Below are 24,025 nucleotides of genomic sequence, written 5' to 3' on the forward strand. Positions count from 1 at the left end.
ATCAGCTTAGCTGCAGTTTTCTGGGTGATGATAATTGTGGTATTTATGAAGCGCTTACTGTGTGCCAGGCCCTGTACTAAGTGCTGGGGTGGATATAGGCTGATCCGGTTGGACCCAGTCCCTGTCCCACATGGACTCACAATCTCAATCCCCATTTTTCAGATAAGGTAATGGAAGCCCAGAGAAGTGAAGCGACTTGCCCAAGGTCACAGAGCAGACGAGTGGCCGAGCTGGAATTAGAACTCATGACCTGCTGAATCCCAGGCCCCTGCTCTATCCACTAGGCAATAAATGATTGTCTCCATCCTTTTGTCTAGGGGAATGGAGACAGACATGAATGTGAATAAATTCTTTGTAATCCATCTTTTAAAGCAAGTAAGTTTTTTGCCAACCCTGTATACTCCCTCTCCAGCTGTGAGTACTGTTATATCCTGGCAGCAGATGTGGTCCTCATCTGTTGACAGAAGGCAGGATGGGGGAACATGGACCCTCAGCATCACTAATCCAGGTTCCCCAGTTCTGCGTGTCCATCGACTGGGGCCAGTGCAGAAGCTCCAGGACCACTTCATTCCCATGAGGCCAAGAATCCTCTTCCCCCCATCCTCAGAGGGGGCTTTGATGGTGTGTCCCAAGATCCCCTCGTTGTGAGCCCAGTTGGCTCTAAGGTCTGGGAGGAAAACCCCCACTGGCCTCCTCCTCCAGCAACGTGCAGGTCGAGGCCGGATGACCAAGGGGAGACCCAACTGGCTGTTGCTCCTTCTGCAGATGCAGCTCATCACAGCTGCCCGGCCCTGAGGACTGTTCCCCTGAATTTGGGCAGTCAGGTCAATTCTCAAATGCACCCCACCATTGAAAGACTGATAGGTCAGTCCCAATCAAAGGAAAGGTGGTGGTGGTCATGCGTGCGTGCGTGTGTGTGTGTGTGTGTGTGTGTGTGTGTTCACGTGCATAAGTATGTGCGTGCACACCTATGCGTGTGTGAAAGACGGGTTTATTTTTTGGTTGAGTAATGAAAAAGGAGTTGCCACTGTCATCAAGGAGGCTGGTTCTGGACTCAGGAACTTTGGGCTCCATTCAGGGACCTGACTTTAGTTGGCCAATTGAGCAGACCAAGGGCTCTGCGCATCCCTGTCTGCAGGTGAGGACCCCCTCCGTGCCTAATAGTGGTAGCTCCTGTGGGAGTGGAGACCCTCACCATGACCACAGCGTGGATACAGAACGGTGGATTTCCCAGTTCTAGTCCTGGGAAGAGATGGGGCCAGGAGCTAGGCTGCCATCTCTAAGGGAAGGTGTTGCTTATGGCTGGTGAAAATGTTTGTTTATGAATTTACATCCTTAAAAGTTCATCTCTAGAGAACGAGAGAATGGGGCCGGTACTGGAAATGGGGACTCGGACTCTGAGCAGGGAACTGGTTTTGTCTGACCTGACTGTAGGACAGAGAAGATCCGAGGCTGCCAATTCTATAGATGGATCAAACCTTCTTGCTCCCGCACCACTGTCTGCACATCCTTATTTCTCTCCTCACTCCGGTCCATACTTCACGCTGCCGCCCTCATCATTTTTCTACAGAAACATCCGGGACGTGTTTCCCCACTCCTCAAGAGACTCCAGTGGTTGCCCATCCACCTCCGCCTCAAACAGAAACTCCTCCCCATGGGTGTTAGAGCACTCGAGCCCCTTGCACCCTCCTATCCCACTTTGTTACATTCCTACTACAATCCAGCCCACACCCTTCGCCTCTCTAATGCCAACCCTCTCACTATATCTCCAACTAGTCCATCTCGCTACCCATCTCTCACCCACCTCCTGCCTCTGGCCTGGAAGGCCCTTCCTCCTCATACCCGACGGACAAAGACTCTATTCCCCTTCCAATCCTCACTGAAGTCACATCTCCTTCAAGAGGCCGTCCCTGGCTAAGCCCTCCTTTCCTCTTCTCCCACTTCTTCCTGCATTGCCATAACTTGCTCCTGTCTTGTGTCTCCCCCGACTCCCGCCCCCCCTCCCCCCGCACACCAGCAGTTATGTCCATATCTGTAATGAATTTCTTTATATCACTGCTGGCTCCTTCTCTAGACCATAAGCTCACTGTGGTCAGGGAATGCATCTGTTATCATGTTATATTGTACTCTCCCATGTGCTTCGTACCGTGCTCTGCACACAGTAAGCTCACAGTAAACAGGATTTGCTGACTGACTAACTAACTCTGCTCAGCCAGGGTCTTGGCCCTGTTGGTGGGGGTGCAGGGCAGAAGCCCTTTCAGGCCACTAGTAGTCGGTCTTCTGTCCTGGCAAAAAATTGAACGCTAACCCCTAACCAAATGGTCACACTGCCACTAGCCTGGCAGTGTGACCATCCAACCCCTTAGTCTCTGCCCTCCTCATCCTTGACTCTCCCTCAGTAACCCATCTGGGACATCTTACGCCCCTGACCTTCCCTTCTCCATTAATATCTGTGCCTCAGTTTCCTTATTTGAAAATGGGGATTAAGACTGTGAGTCCAGTGTGGGACAGGGACTGTGTTTAACCCAATTATCCTGTGTTTACCCAGCAGTTAGTATAGTGTCTGGCAGATAATAAGCATTTAGCAAAGACCATAGTTATTATTATTATCTTGGAGGTTAGATTTGGCCTATCTGTGGGGGATTGATCAGCATAGATCCTGTTCTCATTTCTCTTGCCACTTGACTTTTTTATTTTTTAATTTTAATTATTATTTTAATGGTATTTCTTATTCAATTGTCATTCAATCAGTCAATCAATCGATCACTGCTATTGATTGAGTCCTTACTCCGTGCAGAATAGTATACTATTCTAGTATACTAACTACTAACTAGTTATAACTAGTAGTTACTAACTACTTATAATATTTAAGTGCTTATTCAAATATTGTGCCAAGCTCTGGGGTAGGTAAAAGATGCAGAGAAGCAGCGTGGTCCTGTGGAAAGAGCCTGGGAGTCAGAGGACCTGGGTTCTAATCTCATCTTCAGCACTTATCTGCTATATGACCTAGGGCCAGTCACTTCACTCTTCTGTGCCTCAGCTACCTCTTCTGTGAAATGGGGATTACAGCTGTGATTCCTGATTCCCATGTGGGCCAGAGCCTGTATCTAATCTGATTAACTTGTCTCTAGCCCCACGCTTGGTACGGTGCCTGGCATGTAATAAGTGCTTATGGAGAAAAAAAGGGCTGTGGGGTCTTCTCCTCATTCTTCTGTTCAGTCACTCGGGAGACATGTGAGTTTGAATGAATGAGTCATTTATAGATATGTGCATAACTTCTGTGGGGTTGATAGTGGTGTGGATATGTTCTGAAGTTCATGGGTGCCAATCCTGGCTCCGCCACTTGTCTGCTGTGTGTTCTTGGGCAAGTCACTTAATTTATCTGTGCCTCAGTTCTCTCCTCTATAAAATGGGGATCAAGACTGTGAGCCTCATGTGAGATAGGGACTGCATCCAACCCAATTTGCTTGTATCCACCCCAGCGCTTAGTACAGTGCCTGGCTCATAGCAAGCACTTAACAAATACCATAATTATTATCATTATTATTATTGTTATTATCGTTATTATCATTGCATGCTTCCCAGTGCACGGTACAGCAGTGCCACAGGAGGCAGACACTAGTTCGAGACCTCTGATTGATTGATCGATTCGGCCGTGTCCTTCCCAAAGCCTCCCACTCTCAGACCGACTCTGAGAGAGGATGGACCGTGGTGGATTCTGGGCCCGGAAAGACACAAACCCTTTTCCTGGATCTCCCAGAAGGCCGGCGGCAGACCTGCCACTACCGATCCACTCTCATTCATTCAGTCGTGTTCATTTAGTGCTTCCTGTGTGAAGAGCACTGTACTAAGCACTTGGGAAAGTGCAGTACAGTGATAAAGAGAAACAATCCCTGTCCACAATGATCTCGCACTCTGGGGGTGATGTGGGGGGGGTGGGGTGGGGGAGAAAGATATCAAGACAAGTAAACAGACATCACTAAATACAAATCAAATTGCAGATTTATACATGAGTGCTTTGGGGCAGGTAGAGGTGGAAAGAGAAAAGGGAGTGAGTCAGGGTGACGCGGTAGGGAGTGAGAGATGAGGGAAAGAGGGACTTAGGGAAGGCCTTTTGGAAGACATGTGCCTTCAGTAAAGCTTTGAAGGTGGGGAGGGTAATTGTCTGGCAGATTTGAGGAGGGAATGCATTCTAGGCCAGTGGTAGGATGTTGACCAGAGGTCAGCGGTGAGAGGGGTGAGAACGAGGCACAGTGAAAAGGTAGCACCAGAGAAGTGAAGTGTGTGGGCTGAGATGGAGAGGAGAGAAAGGAGGTGAGGTGGGAGGGGGCAAGGTGTTGGAAAGCTTTAAATCCAATGGTGAGGAGTTTTTGTTTGGATAGGCAGCCACTAGAGATTTTGGGGGAGGGGTGTGGTGTTCCCTGAACATTTCTGTGGAAAGATAATCCAGGCAGCGGAGCGAAGTATGGACTGGAGTAGGGGGAGGCAAGAGGTTGGGTTGTCAGAAAGGAGACTGATACAGTAATCCAGGCTGGATAGGATGAGTGGTTATACTAACGTGGTAGAGGTTTGGAGAGAGAGGAAAGGGCAATTTTTGGCGATGTTATGAAGGTGAGACCGACAGGATGTAGGACCCGGACTGTGTCCAACCCGATGATCTTATCTCTATTCCAGTGTTTAGTTCAGTGCCTGGGACACAGTATGTGCTTCACAAGCACCATGGAAAAAAACAAAACAGTGCCACCGGAAGGTGATTCATTCATTCCTTCAATCATATTTATTGAGCGCTTACTGTGTGCAGAGCGCTGTACTAAGTGCTTGGGAAGTACAAATTGGCAAAATATAGAGACAGTCCCTACCCAGGTGATGGAGAGTCGCAGCCTCACAGAACCATGCCCTTGTACCGCCGTCGGGCGACAGAGTAGGACGGCCTCCCAGACCAGCGCCTGAAGTGACGACGGGGTGATAGAGGCACAGCTTCACAGAACAATGCCTAGAAGCCACATGGGGCTGTAGAGAGAAGCCTTGCCCTAGAACAAGCCTCCTGCCACCCAGCGCAGCCACCCTGAACAAGCCTGTTGTCACCATGGGGTGAGAGAGAGGCACAATCTACTAGAATAACAATTAGTGCCACCAGGGACAGGCTGCTGCTCTCAGAACAGAAGATGGTTCTGGTTCCTGGGGCCAGGAGAATCTCTCCATAGCAGCTGCTCAGTGCTTCTCCTCGACCTCTTACATTGTGGGCACATTCAACTCCCAAATTTACCCCATTACTGATTGGCCTGAATTGCTACCCCAAAGGGAGTCTGTGTGTTTGTGTGTATGTCAATAGTAGAGGGGAAGAAGAGTGTTGAGGTGGCTGCCACTCAAGGGAGAACAGGAGCTGGGGTGCTGTGCAGGAGGCTTGTTTTCTCTTACTTGATTGGGACTGAGAAGACCCAGGGCCCTTAATTCTATAGAAGGGTCAAGCTTTCCTGTGCCTATAGCAAAACCTCCTCACCATTGGCTTTAAAGCACTTAAACACCTTGCCCCTTCCTACCTTATCTCACTGCTCTCCTACTACAACCCAGCCGGCACGCTTCGCTCTTCTGTTGCTCACCTTCTCACTGTACCTAGATCTCTTCTGTCTCACTGCCGACCTCTCGCCCGCATCCTCCCTCTGGTCTGGGCTGCCCTCCCTCCTCATATCAGACAGAGAATTGCTCTCCCCCACTTCAAAGCCTTATTGAAGGCACAATTCCTCCAGGAAGCCTTCCCTGACCTAGCCCTCCTCTCTTCTTCTCTCACTCCCTTCTGCCCCTCTCATGCTTGCTCCTTCATACATTCTCTTTCCCTCCCCCATGGCACATATGTTTATATCTGTGTATATCTGTAATTTATTTATTTATTTCTCCTTTTAGTCATTTGTATTAACGTCTGTCTCCCCCTCTAGACTGTGAGGTCATTGTGGGCAGGGAATGTATTTGGTGCTATATAGTACTGACCCAAGTGCTTAGTACAGTGCTTTGCACACAGTAAGCGCTCAATAAATACAGTAATTGTTATTATTATTAAAAATAAGAGTAAGGCCCCTCCCAGTCCCAGTTGGTGGTATAATCCGGTAGTCCAATTTGATATTGTCAGAGAATTAAAAAATATAATAATAATGATGATGGTATTTGTTAAGCGCTTACTATGTGCAAAGCACTGTTCTAAGCACTGGGGAGGTTACAAGGTGATCAGGTTGTCCCACGAGGGGCTCACAGTTTTAATCCCCATTTTCCAGATGAGGTAACTGAGGCACAGAGAAGTTATGTGACTTGTGCAAAGTCACACAGCTGACAGTTGGCGGAGGCAGGATTGGAACCCATGACCTCTGTGTCCAAAGCCCGTGCTCTTTCCACTGACCTACGCTGCTTCTCAAAAGAAATATATGGGTTTTTTAAAAGTGGTATTTAACCAGTCTGTCAATCATATTTATTGAGCACTTATTGTGTGCAGAGCACTGTACTAAGCGCTTTGGAGAGTATAGTATAATAAACAGTGTATAATAATAAACAGAACCTCCTGACTCTCCCCGCGACAGTCTATACTTCACTCTGCTGCCCGGATTACCTTTCTACAGAAACGTTTTGGGCATATCACCCCGCTCCTCAAAAATCTCCAGCGGTTGCTTATAAACCTTTGCATCAAGCAAAAACTCCTCACTTGCTGGTTTCAAAGCTCTCCATCCCCTTGCCCCTTCTTACTTCACCTCTGTTCCCTCCTTCTACATCCCAGCCCACACACTCTGCCTCTCTGGTGCCAATCTCCTCGCTGTGCCTCATTCTCTCCTGTCCGGCCGTCGACCCCTGGCCCACGTCCTGCCTTTGGCCTGGAATGCCCTCCCACTTCAAATCCCCCAAACAATCACACGTTCCCCCACTTCAAAGCCCTACTGAAGGCACACCTCCTTCCCAGACTAAGCCCTCCTTTTCCTCTGCTCCCCCACCCCTCCATGTCACCCCGACTCGCTCCCTTTGCTCTGCACACAGGCAGAGAAGCATTGTGGCTCAGTGAAACGAGCCTGGGCTTTGGAGTCAGAGGTCATGGGTTCAAATCCCAGCTCCACCAATTGTCAGTTGTGTGACTTTAGGCAAGTCACTTCACTTCTCCGTGCCTCAGTGACCTCATCTGTAAAATGAGGATTAAGACAGTGAGCCCCATGTGGGATAACCTGATTACCTTATATCCCCTCCAATGCTTAGAACAGTGCTTGGCACGTAGTAAGTGTTTAACAAAAGCCATCATTATTATTAGTAGTAGTACAGTGCTCTGCACACTGTAAGCGCTCAATAAATACGATTGAATGAATGACACAGCCCCCTGTTCCATAAGGAGCTCACAGTCTTCATCTCCGTTTTCCAGATGAGGGAACTGAAGCCCATCACTTAGAACAGTCCTCCAGTGCTTAGAACAGTGCTTGGCACCTAGTAAGCGCTTAACAAATAATTATTATTATTATTAGGTCCTTGCCCACTCTCACACAGCAGACAAGTGGCAAAGCGAGAATTGGAACCCATGTCCTTCTGACTCCCAGGCTCATGCTCACTAGGCCAACCTGCCTCAGTTCCCTTATCTAGCAGTGTAATGTGCTTGACTCAGTTCCAACTTGGCTCCTCCATTTGAGTAAATCATGAAATGCAGTTATTTGAGTCAATCAAATGATTGGGCTTGGCTTTGAGTAAATCAAGTAACCAGGCAGTTTGAGTTAATCAAACTACTGGGCTTGACTTGATTGAATCAAGTCACCAAGCCTGGAGTCAATCAACATATCAGCCACATTCAGCTTGGTGAAGCAGGTCTAGGCAGAGGGAAAGGTCAGAGAGAAAGGTGGACCAAAGCAGGACCTTGACTATTGGGCTTCCACAGTTCACAGTTTTCATCCCCATTTTACAGATGAGGACATTGAGGCCTAGAGAAGTGAAGTGATTTGCCTAAGGTCATCCAGCAGACAAGCCGTGGAGCAAGGTTTAGAATCCAGGTCCTTCTGGCTCCCAGGCCCAAGCTCTATCGACTAGGCCATGCCGCTTCTCCTGCCAATCTTCCTTCCCCCTTTATAATCGGCATCGATCAGACCTTTCTCTGGGAAAATAGTTCTCTGAGGAACCCCCAATCTGAGGTGCGGTATGCAGAATTTAGAGGAACCAAAAGAGAAAGATGGAACTGCTTAAAATAACTCAGAGAAAAGATTAAAAACTGGGGTTTCGTTGCTTGGAGAATGTGAGAGGCTTTAATCATGGAACCCAAGGGTGTGAAGGAATATTATATGAGTGATGGTCATCAGTTGTTCTTGAAATCTGATAATCATCTCATCCAATGTTGTGGAGCAGTGTGGCCTAGTGGATTGAGTAAGGGCCTGGGATTCAGAGTACTGTGTCCTAAACCCAGCTCTGTCAGTCGCCTGCTGTGTGACCTTGGACGTCACTTCACTTCTCTGGGCCTCAGTTTCCTCAGCTATAAAATGGGGATTAAACCCTATTCCCTCCTACTTAGACTTTGAACCCCACGTGGGACAAGGATTGTATCCAACTTGATAACTCCAGTGCTTAGAACAGTGCTTGACACATAGTAAGTGCTTAAAAAATATTATTAGAAACAAAAAAGAACCAAAAAACCCCACCAATTATCAGGGATATTTGATAGAAAATAGTATTTGATAGGAAATGATAAAAATTAATAATTGTGGTATTTGTTCAGCACTTACTATGTGCCAAGCACTGTTCTAAATTGAAGCCATAAAGAAGATTTTTGGCTGGGTGGAGACCCATTGAAATGCATGGCCCAGCGGAAAGTACACGGGCTTGGGACTCAAAGGAACTGGATTCCGATCCCGGCTCCGCCACCTGTCCACGGTGTGACCTTGGGCACGTCACTTCATCTCTCTGGGCTTCTGTGACCTCATCTGGAAAATGGGGATTAAGATTGGGAGTCCCACATGGGATGGGGACTCTGTCCAACTGGATTAGCTTTTATCTACCCCAGCTCTTAGTGCAGAGCCTGGCACATAGTAAGGGCTAAACAAAGGCCACAATAATTACAGCAAAGAAATCAATGGAAGAGCCTTTAGAGATCTTTTAAAGAAGGGTTTGATGTTGTTTGTCTGGGATGGTTTAAAAGTAGCCCTGCCTGGAGGCAGTGCAGTATCCTAGATGACCTCTGGGTAAGGATATATCCAACTCAGTATAGATATATTCCCTTAATTACAGCTCCCTGGAGATAACAGGGAGGAAATTTTATATTGAATATAAAGTGTTTTAAGTGTTCTTAACACTTCTTTTAAGTGTTTGTCTTGACCCAAAATTCTGTTTCTGTCCCATTAAAAAATCAAAAAACTTTGTTTCCTTTTAGCCAGAATACAAGATCGCCGATCCTACATGCACCTATGTATTCTCAATCTTGTGGTGTTTACGACACTGCCAATCAAATGGGATACTGTAGTAATTATACTGGAAGATAAGAACTGTGGAAAGAGGATTGTTTTACCTCCATTTTTATCTCTGTCACCTGGGAGCTCATCGGTCTCCTTCTGGCTGCCTTCATCCAAACCATTTTCTTACTTTTTTTTTCAATGGAATTCAGTAAGTATCTACTATGTGCCAGGCACTGTACTGAGGACTGGGGTAGATACAAGTCATTCAGATTGGACACAGTCCCTGTCCCACATGGGGCTCACAGTCTTCATCCCCATTTTACAGATGAGGTCCGTGAGGCCCAGAGAAGTGAAGTGACTTGCTTAAGGTCACCCAGCAGACAAGCTGTAGAGCCAGGATTACAACTCAGGCCCTTCTGACTCCCAGGCCTGTGCTACAATCCACTTGGCCACGCTCCTTCTCCTGTTTGAGATATTGAGAATAGTGCCATGTACTCACCAGTAAATATCGCAAAGTGTTTGTTATTCTCTTGTCTGCAGACTGTACACTCCTGGTGGGCCGGGAATATGTCTACGAACTCTGCTGTACTGTACTTTCCCAAGCTCTTAGTCCAGTGCCCTACATGCACAGTAATCACTCATTAAATGCCTTTGATTGAATGATTCATTCATTCACTGATTCAATCCTATTTATGAAGTGCTTACGTGTGCAGAGCACTGTACTAAGCTCTTGGAAATGACAATACAGCAATAGAGACAATCCCTGCAACAACAGATGGAAAGCAAGACATCAAAACAAGTAAAGAGGCAGCCATATAAATAAATAGAATTATAGACTCATACATATATGCATAAATGCTGTGGGGCGGGGAGCAAGGGGGAAGAGCAAAGGGAGCGACTCGGTGACGTGGAAGGGAGGGGGAGCCGAGGAGAAGGGAGCTTAGTTTGGGAAGGCCTCTTGGAGGAGGTGAGCCTTCAGCAGGGTTTTGAACGGGGGAAGAGTGATTGTTTGGCGGATTTGAGGAGGGAGGGCATTCCAGACCAGAGGTAGGACGTGGGCCAGAGGTCGGCGGTGCAACAGGTGAGATGGAGGCACAGTGAAAAGGTTAGCACCAGAGGAATGGAGTGTGCAGGCTGGGCTGCAGAAGGAGAGAAGGGAAGTGAGGTTAAGAAGGGGCAAGGGGATAGAGCTTTGAAGCCAATAGTGAGGAGTTTTTGTTCGATATAGAGGTTGATAGGCAACCACTGGAGATTTTTGAGGAGGTAGGTGACATGTCCTGAACATTTCTGTAAGAAAGATAATCCAGGCAGTGGAGTGAAGTACGGACTGAAGTGGGGAGAGGCAGGAGGTTGGGAGGTCAGAAAGGAGGCTGATGCAGTAATCTTGGTGGGATAGAGTGAGTGACTGTACTAATGTGGTAGCGGTTTGGATGGACAGAGCAGATCCTGGCATTGTTGTGAAGGTGAGACGGATAGGATTTGGTGACAGATTGGCTATGTGGGGTGAATGAGAGGGCGGAGTCAAGGATGACGCCCAAGGATGGTTGTGCCCTCTACAGTGATGGGGAACTCTGGGAGAGGACAGGTATTGGGAGGGAAGGTAAGGAGCGCTTGTACTAAGTGCTTGGGAAGAAACAATACAGCAATAAACAGTGACAATCCCTGCCCACAATGAGCACAAAGTCTAGAGGGTGGGAGGCAGACATCAATACAAATATCTGCATAACTACTGTAGGAGTGGGTGGGGGGCAGGGAAGAGTAAAGGAAGCAAGTTAGAGCCATGCAGAAGGGAGCTAGAGATTAAGAAAATTGGGGTTTATCCCATCATCATCCCCAGCAGCATTGATTGAATGCCTGCTTTATGCAGAGAGAGCATTCTACTACGTGGCTGGGAACATAGAAAAAAACTGATCTTTTCTTTAAAAGACACCTCTTGGTCTTTGAGGAGCTTTTGGACTAAGGAGGCCGGATCTCTCGAAAGATAAGAGAAGCAGCGTGACTCAGTGGAAAGAGCACGGGCTTTGGAGTCAGTGGTCATGGGTTCAAATCCTGGCTCCACCAATTGCCAGCTGTGTGACCTTGGGCAAGTCACTTAACTTCTCTGTGCCTCAGTTACCTCATCTGTAAAATGGGGATTGACTGTGAGCCCCCTGTGGGGCAACCTGATCACCTTGTATCCACCCAGCACTTAGAACAGTGCTTTGCACATAGTAAGCGCTTAATAAATGCCATTATTATTATTATTATTATGATAAAGTGCACTCAGGCAGGGAGAGGTGGGGATATTCAAATTAGTCCATGTTTCCATTGACTAGAAAGATTTTAGGAGGCACAGGAGAAGGAATAGGACCAAATGGGCTTATCCATTGATGTTCATTAAGTCATTCATTCAATTGTATTTATTGGGCACTTACAGGGTGCACAGTACCGCACTAAGCACTTGGGACACTACAAAACAACAACAAATGGATACATTTCCTATCAACAATGAGCTTACAAAATTGTGGATACCCTTGTCTTTTTTTATGGCATTTGTTAAGTGCTCATGTGCCAGGCACTGTACTAAGCGCTGGGGTAGATACAAGCTAATCAGGTTGGACACAGGCCACGTCCCACACAGCCTTAAGCCCCATTTTCCAGGAGATGGAATTAAAACCTAGAGAAGTGAAGTGATTTGCCCAAAGTTCCCCAGCAGGCAAGTGGCAGAGCAGGGATTAGAATCCAGGTCCTTCTGACTCTCAGACCTGGGTTCTATCCACTGAGCCGTGCTGCTTCTGGCCAACAATATGGGCATTCAACGTTTGGCTGCATTCTGTGGCTCTCTACCAAGAAGCCCGAGGCATTTTACAAACTCCATCTCCTGACAGCCCACCGAGTCCTGCGAATACTGTCCCTTCCCGGCTTGAATACCCTATCTGTCTCCTCACTGGCCTCTCTGCCTCTGGTCTCTCTACTGCCCAGGGTATTTTCCAAAAATCTCACCCGGAACAGCGATAATTAAAGCCATGGAATTGAATGAGCTCCCCGAGGGAGTGAGTGTACGGTAAGATAGAAAGGGTTTCAAAAGAGAACCTCAAGGGACCCACACAAGTTAAGGGATGGAGGGAGAAGAGGAACTGCTGAGAGATCTTTACATTGGCTTCTTAAAAAAAATGGTATTTGTTAAGTGTTTGCTTTGTGCGAGGCAGTGTTCTGCGCTCTGGGGTCGATACAAGATAATCAGGTTTGACACAGTCCCTTTCCCACATGGGGCTCACAATCTTAATCCCCATTTTACAGATGAGGTCTCTGAGAAGTGAAGCGACTTGCCCAAGGACACACAGCTGACAAGTGGCAGAACCGAGCCGGTTCTGAAGCGAACAAATTTCCTTCTGACTTCCAAGCCCGGGCTCTATCTACTAGGCCTCGCCACGTATAGACCATTGACGGGCAGCCGAGAACTGTGTCGAACTGTGTTCGGCCCACTGTCCGGGATTGCAGCACACCTGGTCAGGCACTGTTACCTGTAGGAATTTTTTGTGCTTACCCTGTGCCAGGCACTGTACTAATCGCTGGGGTAGAAACCAGCTAATCACATTGGACTCAGCCCCTGTCCCATCTGGGGCCCACTGTCTTCATCGCCATTTCACGGATGAGGGAACTGAGGCCCAGAGAAGTTAAGTGACTTGCCCAAGGTCACCTAGCGCCTACCTATACTAAGCATTGGGGAAGCACCAAGATCATCAGGATCCACATGGAGCTCACCTTCTATGTAGGCGTTGTGGGCGGTGAATGTGTTTGTTATACTGCACTCTCCCAAGCGCTTAGTACAGTGCTCTGCATGCAGTCGGCGGTCAATAAATATAACCGATCGATTGATTGAGGGAGAACGGGTTTTGAATCCCCATTTTGGTGATGAGGGAACTGAGGCCCCGAGAAGTGAAGTGGCTCACCCAAGGTCCCACAGAAGACAAGTGGAGGAGCTGGGGTCAGAACCCAGGTCCTCTGACTCCCAGGCCCGTGCTCTTTTGACTAATAACAAGATTTTGTGTTAAGAAGGCTTTGGGACCTAAGAACTAACTAACCCTAATAACGGAATTTCAAGATTTTGCATTAGGAAGGCTTTGGGACTTAAGGCCAAATAACACTAATAGCAAAATAGCAAAATTTTGTGATAGAAAGGCCTTTGGGCTTAAGCCTCGGATGCCTTAGTGGACACATTTCTTCACTGTGATAATCGATCAATCAATCCTATCTATTGAGTCCTTACTATGTGCAAGGCACGGTACTAAGTGCTTGGGAGAGTACAATATAACAGACACGTTCCCTTCCCACAGTGTGCTGACAGTCTGGAGAAGGAGACGAACATTCATAGAAATAAATAAAATTAGAGCTATGTACATAAGTGCTGTGGGACTGGGGGTGGGGGTGGTGAATAAAGGGAACAAGTCAGAGTGCCCCAGAAGGGAGTGGGAGAGGAGGAAATGAGGGCTTAGTGAGGGAAGGCCTCTTGGATATGGAGATGTGCCATCAATAAGGCTGAGAAGGTGGGGAGAGTAATAGTCTTTCAGTTATCAAAAGGGAGGGGATTCCAGGCCCTCGTGCTCTCACACTCCAGTACCTCATGAGGATGCGTCTGCCTGGGGCTGTTTGGGTTCTCTGTTATTAATAATAATAATAATAATCATAATAATGGCATTTGTTAAGTGCTTCCTATGTGCCAGGCAGGGTACTAAGCTCTGGGATGGATACAAGCAAATCGGGTTGGACACAGTCCCTGTCCCACATGGGTTTCACAGTCTTAATCTCCATTTTCTAGACAAAGGAAGTGAAGCAGTTTGGCTTAGTGAATAGAGCATGAGCCTGGGAGTCAGAAGGACCTGGATTCCAATCCAAACTTTGCCACTTGTCCGCTCCGTGAGCTTGGGTGGGTCAGTTTACTTCTCTGGGCCTTAGTTCCCTCATCTGGAAAATGGGGATGAAGATTGTGAGCCCCATGTGGGACAGTGGTATGTGTCCAACCTGACAGTGGTGCATCTACCCCATCACTTAGTATAGTGCCTGGTACATGATAAGTGCTTTAACAGATACCATTAAAAAAAAGGAAGTGACTTGCCCAAGGTCCCCTAAGTGGTAACATTGGCATTAGAATCCAGCTCTTTCCAACTCCCAGGCCCACGCTGTATCTGCTAGGCTGTGCTGCCTCCTCCAACTCTCTCCAAGCCCTCCTTGAGCAAGAGTGAGCGGATCAGCTCCACCCGCTCTGTTCCCCCCAACCCCACCCCCCAAAGGAAAATGCCCTCTTCCCTACCAGTGGAGGATGGAGAGGCAGGGGCTGGGGACACGCTGGAGCCGGGGAGTGCCAGTGACTTGAGGGCGCGTCCATTCCTGTAGGCAGAGCAGGGATGACACAGTTCTGTTCGCCCTGAGAATCCCACCAACTTTTGATCTGGAGCAAGGAGCGGGGAAGAGAGAGCATCAAGGGCAGAAGCTTTTCCCCACACAGCAGTGGCTGCTCAGAGTCCTAGTTACTTGGAATGGTTGGATGGCCTGGGGGACAGGAACCCCCGGAGCCATACGATCTGGTGCCCGGGAACATCTCCACCAATTCTGTTCTATTGTCCCCTCCCAAGTTCTTAGTACAGAGCCCTACATGCAGTCATCATGATGGTACTTGTTAAGCGCTTACTACAAAGATGATCCAGGCAGCAGCGTGAATTACAGACTGAAGTGGGGAGAGGCAGGAGGATGGGAGATCAGAGAGGAGGCTGAAGCAGTAATCCAGTTGGGATAAGATGAGAGATTGAACCGGCAAGGTAGCGGTTTGGATGGAGAGGGAAGGGCGGATCTTGGCGATGTTGTGGAGGTGAGACCGGCAGCTTTGGGTGACGGATTGGATGTGAGGGGTGAACGAGAGAGCGGAGTCGAGGATGACACCAACTTGCTCTGAGCCCAGGCACTGTACTAGGCACTGAGGTAGATCCAAAGCTGATCGCTTACTATGCCAGGTACTGTACTATGCTCTGGGGTAGATCCAAGCTAATCAGGTTGGACACAGTCCCCGTCCCCCACGGGGCTCACAGTCTTCATCCCCATTTTCTAGATGAGGGAAGTGAGGGCCAGAGAAGTGAAGTGACTCGCCCAGTGTCAAACGGCAGCAGACAAGTGGCAGTGCCAGGATTAGAACCCAGGTCCCTTTGACTCTCAGGCCCTTGGTGACGCCATTTGGAATGACACTCTCCGCATCTGGGCATTTCTAAACCAGCATCGTCCTGACAAGCCGAACTTTTTGATTCCCAAAACCCCAGCGGGGAGGAGGGAGGAGAGAGACTCATTTGCCATCCCCCTGTCTCTGTCTCCTCAATCAATCAATCGTATTTATTGAGCACTTACTGTGTGCAGAGCACTGTACTAAGCGCTTGGGAAGTACAAGTTGACAACATATAGAGACAGTCCCTACCCAACAGTGGGTTCACAGTCTAAAAGGGGGGAGGCAGAGAACAAAACCAAACATACTAACAAAATAAAATAAATAGAATAGATATGTACAAGTAAAATAAATAGAGTAATAAATATGTACAAACATATATACAGGTGCTGTGGGGAAGGGAAAGAGGTAAGATGGGGGGGATGGAGAGGGAGGTGAGGGGGAGAGGAAGGAAGGGGCTCAGTCAGGAGGAGGAGGTGAGCTCTCAGTAGGGCCTTGAAAGGAGGAAGAGAGCTAGCTTGGCGGATGGGCAGAGGGAGGGCATTCCAGGCCCGGGGGATGATGTGTGCCGGGGGTCGATGGCAGGACAGGCGAGAAGGAGGCACGGTGAGGAGAGCGCGGAGAGCTTTGACTCATCGATTTGGTGTAGCAAGTTGAAATTCGGGCAGAACTGCGATTCAGAAATTCAAGATCCAGCTTACAGTCTAGAGGACTTTATTCGCACCCCTCCTCCCCCGCCCCCCGCCCCCTCCTCAGCCCCACTGCACTTTTAAAAATTGAATATTAGTAGTTATTTATTTACATTGATTTCTGTCTCCCCCTCTAGACTGGAGGTGCCTTGGGCGGGGAACGTATCCGCTGATTCTGTCGTATGGTCCGCTCCCGAGGGCTTAGTGTGGTGCTCAGCACAGGGTAAGTGCTCAATGAATTCCATTGATGGATTGATTGATTATGTGTATATCTGTAATTTACTTTAATGTCTGTCTCCCCCTCTAGACTGTAAGCTCCCTGTGGGCAGGGAATGTTTCTACTAACTCGTCCTCTCCCTAGAGTTTAGTACAATGTTCTGCACAGTAAGCGCTCAATAAATACAGTTGACTGACTGACTCCCTCTCTAGACTGCAAGCTCATTGTGGGCAGGGAACATGTCTACCGATTCTGGTATAGTGTACTCTCCCAAGCGCTTAGGACAGTGCTCAGCACTCAGTAAGTTCTCAATAAATACCACTGACTGACGGACTGACTGTAAGGTGGTTATGGGCAGGGAACGTATTGACCAACTCTGTTGTAGTGTACTCTCCCAAGCGCTTAGCACAGTGCTGTGCACACTGGAAGCGTTCAAAGAATGCGACTGATGCATGGATCGGTTGGTTGATCGATCCTTGTTGGATTCTGGAGGAACTGACTGAGATTGAGCCTTGCTGGCCTTTCCCGAGCCTCGGGCGCCACCTGCCAGTAGGTCCTGGTTCTACCACGTGAATCTCCACGCGGCGCCCGAGGACAAGAACTGTTGCCAGTGGCTTGATCCGACCCAAGCCTAACACCCAAGCCAGGAGTCGCCTGGCAAAAGGTTATTCTGTGCAGAATCCTCCTCTCCGAGGTCGCGGGGGGGGGTGTTTAAATCGTACTGTCGATCAGTCAGTCAATGGAATGTATTGAGCACTTTCTATGTGCAGAGTACTGTACTAACCACTTGGGAAAGTACAATCCAACAGACTCAGCAGACACATTCTCTGCCCATAATGAGCTCACAGTCTAGTGTACGAGCTTACAATCTAAAATCAGAGGAGGCATTAATAGTAACTAATATTATCTGCTCAGCTAGTAATAATACTGATGGTATATGTTAAGCTCTTACTGTGTGCCAAGCACTGTTCTAAGCAGCTGCCTGGCCTAGTGGATGGAACACGGGCCTGGGAGTCAGAAGGACCTAGGTTCTAGTTCCAGCTCTGCCACTGGTCTGCTGCGGGACCTTGGGGAATTCACTTACCTTCTCTGAGCCTCAGTTACCTCATCTGTAATTTGGGGACTGTGAACCCCATGTGGGACATGTACCATGACCAACCTGGTAGTCTGAATCTACCCCAGTGCCAGGTCCTTCCGACTCCCAGGCCTGTGCTCTATCCACTAGACTACGCTGCTTCTCTTCCTACTAGGCCACGCTGCTACTGATGGAGAGATTTTACTGGTGCTCAAGAGCCCAGCTAAAAAGAGCAGTACGCACGAGTGGGACTACAGAGATCTCATCTCATGTGACCTTGGGGCATCTTTTGCCCATAGAGAGGTGGGCTGTTCTCTCTCCTCCTTCTTGGCCAACCGATCTTCCCCAAGTCGCTGCCCAAATACAGTTACCCACTTTCCGATTGCTGCCTGCCAAGCTGACCTGTCTCCCAGCCGTCCGATGCCCTCCTCTCAAAAACCTCCATGTTGCTGTGACCCATGCAGCCCTTCATCCTCACCCTGTCCCCTGCCCTCTCCTGCCTCCTCCTCATCTCATGTCATCCCCATTTGATAAGTGAGGAAACCGAGGCCGAGAAATGTAGTGACTTGCCCAAGGTCACACAGCAGGCAAGTGGATAGCTCACAGGCCTGGGAGTCAGAAGAACCTGTGTTCTAATCCCAGCTCAGCCACTTGTTGACTGTTTTACCTTGGGCAAGTCACTTCACTACTCTGGGCCTCAGCTCTCTCATCTGTAAAATGGGGATTAAGATCGGGAGCCCCAAGTGGGACAGGGACCATGTCCAACCTGATTTGCCTGTATCCACCCAGCGCTCAGTGTGGTGCCTGGCCCATTGTAAGTCCTTAGCAAATAGCACCATCATCATTATTATTGAGAAGCAGCGTGGCTCAGTGGAAAGAACCCGGGCTTTGGAGTCAGAGGTCATGGGTTCAAATCCTGGCTCCCCCAATTGCCAGCTGTGTGACTTTGGGCAAGTCACTTAACTTCTCTGGGCCTCAGTTCCCTCATCTGTACAATGGGGATGAAGACTGTCAGCCCCCCGTGGGACAATCTGATGACCATGTCACCTCCCCAGCACTTAGATCAGTGCATTGCACATAGTAAGTGCTTAATAAATGCTATTATTATTGTTATTATTATTATTATTATTATTATTATTGTTATGGGGATCAAGATGGTGAGCCCCATGTGGGATGGAGACCATGTCCAACCTTCGAAGGTGAGAAGGAGATAATAATAGTAATGATGGCATTTATTTAGCGCTTACTATGTGCTAACTGGGCGGGGGCGGAGCACTTCTGACCTCTCAATTTTCCTGGGAGACGGGGTCAGTGGAAATAGATGAGGTCCCCTTGAGGGAGGGCAGCAGGGCAGGCAGCGTCGTCTGGAGGTGCCAAACCTTGGTGATAATACTAATGATGACTGTGGTATTTGTTCAGTGCTTACCATGTGCCAGGCACTGTACTAAACACTGGGGTAGGTGCAAGCTAACTGGGTGTTGGACACAGTCCCTGTCCTACATGTGACTCACAGTCCCAATTCCCATTTTACAGATGAGGTCACTGAGGCCCAGATAAGTGAAGTGACTTGCCCAAGGTCACCCAGCAGGCAAGTGGAAGCCAGGTCCTTCTGATTCCCAGGCCTGGGCTCTAGCCCCTAGGCCATGCTGCTTCCCAGTGTGACCCGGTGGATAGAGCACGGGCCTGGGTTCTAATCCCAGTTTCACCATTAGCCTGCTGTTTGACCTTGTTTCCTCAACTGCGAAATAATAATAATAATAACGATAATAATAATAACCGCAATAATTGTGGCATTTGTGAAGTGCCTACTATGTGCCAGGCCCTGTACCTAAGCGCTGGAGCAGATATCCCTGCATCTGCTTCAGGCAAATAGGGTTGGACACAGTCCGTGTCCCTCTCGTGGGGCTCACGATCTTAATCCCTGTTTTACAGTTGAGGGAACTGAGGCCAAGAGAAGTCAAGTGACTTGCCCGGGGTCATCCAGCAGACAAGTGGCTGGGTGACATCAAGCAAAAACTCCCCATTCTCGGCTTCAAGGCTCTCCATCACCTCGCCCCCCTCCTACCCTCCTTCTACAGCCCAGCCCGCACCCTCCACTCTTCTGCCACTAACCTCCTCACTGTGACTCGTTCTCGCCTGTCCCGCCATGGACCCTTGGCCCACGTCCTTCCCCTGGCCTGGAATGCCCACCCTCCACACATCGGCCAAACTAGCTCTCCTCCTCCCTTCAAAGCCCTACTGAGAGCTCACCTCTTCCGGGAGGCCTTCCCAGACTGAGCCCCCTTTTTCCTCTTCTCCTCCCCTCCCTCTGCCCTACTGCCTTCCCCTCCCCACAGCATTTCTATATATTTGTACATATTTATTACTCTATTTATTTTACTTGTACGTATTTGCTACTCTAATTCATGATGTGCATGTAGCTGTAATTCTATTTATTCTGACGGTTTTGACACCTGTCTCCATGTTTTGTTTTGTGGCCTTTCTCCCCCTTCTAGACCGTGAGCCCGTTGTTGGGTAGGGACCGGCTCTATATGTTGCCGACTTGTACTTCCCAAGTACTTAGCACAGTGCTCTGCACACAGTAAGCACTGAATAAATATGATTGAATGAATGAATGAAAGTGGCGGAGCTAGGATTAGAATCCAGACCTTCTGAGTCCCAGGCCCATGCTGTGTTCCCTAGTCCATGCTGCAAAATGGGGATTCAAGACTTGTTCTCCCTCCTACTTGACTGTGAGCTCCGTATGGGACTGAGACTGTAGCTGGACTGATTAACTTGTATCTCCCCCAGGGCTTAGAACAGTGCTTGATACATTTCCCCCTTCTAAACTGTGAGCCCGTTGTTGGGTTGCGACCGTCTCTATATGTTGCCGACTTGTACTTCCCAAGCACTTAGTGCAGTGCTCAGCACACAATAAGCACTCAGTAAATACGGTTGAATGAATGAATGAATGGAAAGAGCATGGGCTTGGGAGTCAGAGGTCATGGGTTCTCATCCTGGCTCCACCACTTGTCAGCTGTGTGACTTTGGGCAAGTCACTTAACTTATCTGGGCCTGTTACCTCATCTGTAAAATGGGGATGAAGACTGTGAGCCCCATATGGGACAACCTGATTACCTTGTATCCCCCCACCCCCAGTGCTTAGAACAGTGCTTGGTACATGGTACGTGCTTAACAAATACTATTCTTCTTCTTATTATTATGACCTCATATCTACCACAATGCTTAGAACAGTGCTTGGCACATAGCAAGTGCTTAACAAGCACCATAATTAAAGCCACATTCATTAATTAATAGGGAAGAAGAAAAGGTATTTAATCACCATTTTACAGAGGAAGAAACTAAGGCAATGAGAAGAGTTGTCCAAAGTCACACACAGCAGGCCAGTGACTGGGATTAGAGGTCCAGCATGTTGGGGAAGCAGCATGACATAGTGGATACAGCAACAGGCCTAGGAGTCGGAAGGTCATGGGTTTTTATCCCAGCACTACCGCTTGTCTACTATGTGACCTTGGGCGTGTCACTTTACATTTCTGTGCCTCACCTCATCTGTAAAATGGGGATTGAGACTGGGAGCCCCACGTGGGACGGTGACTGTGTCCAACTGGGTTTGCTTGTATCCACCCCAGAGGTTAGTTCTGTGCCTGGCACATAGTAAGCACTTAACACATTCCATCACCACCATCATCATTCATTCATTCATTCAATCGTATTTATTGAGCGCTTACTGTGTGCAGAGCACTGTACTAGGCGCTTGGGAAGTACAAGTTAGCAACATATAGAGACGGTCCCTACCCAACAGCGGGCTCACAGTCTAGAAGGGGGAGACAGACAACAAAACAAAACATATGAACCAAATAAAATAAATAGAATAAATATCAATCAATCGTATTTATTGAGCGCTTACTATGTGCAGAGCACTGTACTAAGCGCTTGGGAAGTACAAATTGGCATCACATAGAGACAGTCCCTACCCAACAGTGGGCTCACAGTCTAAAAGGGGGAGACAGAGAACAGAACCAAACATACCAACAAAATAAAATAAGTAGGATAGAAATGTACAAGTAAAATAAATAAATAAATAAATAAATAGAGTAATAAATATGTACAACCATATATACATATATACAGGTGCTGTGGGGAAGGGAAGGAGGTAAGACGGGGGGATGGAGAGGGGGACGAGGGGGAGAGGAAAGAAGGGGCTCAGTCTGGGAAGGCCTCCTGGAGGAGGTGAGCTCTCAGCAGGGCCTTGAAGGGAGGAAGAGAGCTAGCTTGGCGGATTGGCAGAGGGAGGGCATTCCAGGCCCGGGGGATGACGTGGGCCAGGGGTCGATGGCGGGACAGGCGAGAGCGAGGTACGGTGAGGAGATTAGCGGTGGAGGAGCGGAGGGTGTGGGCTGGGCAGTAGAAGGAGAGAAGGGAGGTGAGGTAGGAGGGGGCGAGGTGATGGAGAGCCTTGAAGCCCAGGGTGAGGAGTTTCTGCCTGATGCGCAGATTGATCGGTAGCCATTGGAGGTTTTTGAGGAGGGGAGTAATATGTCCAGAGCGTTTCTGGACAAAGATAATCCGGGCAGCAGCATGAAGTATGGATTGAAGTGGAGAGAGACATGAGGATGGGAGATCAGAGAGAAGGCAAGTGCAGTAGTCCAGACGGGATAGGATGAGAGCTTGAATTAGTAGGGTAGCGGTTTGGATGGAGAGGAAAGGGCGGATCTTGGCAATGTTGCGGAGCTGAGACCGGCAGGTTTTGGTGACGGCTTGGATGTGAGGGGTGAATGAGAGAGCGGAGTCGAGGATGACACCAAGGTTGCAGGCTTGTAAATATGTACAAGTAAAATAAATAAATAAATAAATAGAGAAATATGTACAAATATGCATATACAGGTGCTGTGGGGAGGGGAAGGAGGTAAGGCCGGGGGGACGGGGAGGGGGAGTAGGGGGAAGAGGAAGGAGGGGGTTCAGTCTGGGAAGGCCTCCTGGAGGAGGTGAGCTCTCAGTAGGGCTTTGAAGGGAGGAAGAGAGCTAGCTTGGCGGATGTGCGGAGGGAGGGCATTCCAGGCCAGGGGGAGGACGTGGGCCGGGGGTCGACGGCGGGACGGGCGAGAATGAGGCACAGTGAGGAGATTAGCAGCAGAGGAGCGGAGGGTGCGGGCTGGGCTTGTACAGGACCTGCGAGTCACTGGCCTTGGTGTGAGACGGTGTCATCCATCTGAGGGTCAGGGGCACGTTCTTGATGTTCCCCAGTAGGCCGTGGAGCGCTGAGCCATCTCCAGTTTCCGGGGCTGCAGAAAGAACTGGATGCCATCCAGCCGGGCGTTCAGCTCACTCAGGTCCCGGGTCGGGCGCATCGGCCACAGCCTGAGTTGTTTTTCTCCGCACTTGCAGCGGCACCTGTTCAGGAGTCCAAACACACTGAGTCCCTCCTTCAGGCCTGTGGCCAGCTTGTATACCGATGAATGGGCCTCACTCTTGAATATCTGCAGCACACAGTAGGTGTCCCGATCCACGCTCACTAGATTTGTCAGGACAAACTTCTTGAAGCCGAGGATGGGGACGATCACACTGCTTTCTTCCAGCTCCACCCCTATTCTCTTCTGGTCCAGGAACTTTAGCAATGCACCGAGAGCACGGACTGTCAGGGGACAGTCGAACGGCATGAAGGATGCAAGGAAGAGAATCTTCTCTGTGAGGCTCATGGGCTCTGTGATGAAGGAGAAGGAGCCAGAGAGCAGGCGCTGCTTGCTGATCTCCAGGCCGAAATCCATGCTGGAAAAAGGACTACTTCAGGTCTTCCCATCACTTCACTGTTGCCAGAACCTGTGGAGGCCAATCCTTCCAGGAACCGAGTCATATTCTCATCCCGCTTCATGCTGGTCACGATGGACCAAGGCCCGATCTCATCCATGACTCACTGGAGGAGTCAGAGATTTTCATGGTCTGGGGCATCTGGCATAAAGTAGATGATGGGGTCACCCGTGTCGTAGTAGGCGATGCCCAGGTGTCCCATGTGCCATACCACGCTCAGGTGTGTCTCTGCTCTCTTCTCCTCTTCCTCTTGCCCAAAATGCCCCTGCATGGATGGTGAGATCTGGGGGTCGGTGGGGATCATCCCAGCCACCTGCCCCTGAGGGCTTTTGGATGCCATGCTGAGGGAAGTCATGTTATCAGAGACCCTGCCCGCCTCCATTTCTGTCATTTGGGTAAAGTGAGGGAGACTCTGAGGAGAAAAGAAGTCTAGAGGTGGCAGCAGTTTCTCTTTTTTTGATGATACGAGTTTTTAACTGGTATTTATAAGCACTGTATCAGGCACTGTCCTTCACGCTAGTGTAGATCAGGTTGGATACAAGTCCATGTGTTGAATCCCCATTTTACAGATGAGGGAACTGAGGCCCAGAGAAGGGAAATCACACAGCAGGTAAGTGCCAGAGCCAGAATTAGAGCCCATTCATTCATTCATTCATTCAT

General features: G+C 48.9%; 1 pseudogene; it reads right to left on the reverse strand.

Annotated features, from left to right (window-relative positions):
• LOC119922867 overlaps positions 1-23,756 on the reverse strand; it is a 39,467-nt pseudogene extending 15,711 nt beyond the window's left edge.
• Between the last annotated feature and the right edge of the window lie 269 nt (positions 23,757-24,025).

Source organism: Tachyglossus aculeatus, unplaced genomic scaffold, assembly GCF_015852505.1.
Source record: "Tachyglossus aculeatus isolate mTacAcu1 unplaced genomic scaffold, mTacAcu1.pri scaffold_129_arrow_ctg1, whole genome shotgun sequence".
NCBI classification, from domain to species: domain Eukaryota; kingdom Metazoa; phylum Chordata; class Mammalia; order Monotremata; family Tachyglossidae; genus Tachyglossus; species Tachyglossus aculeatus.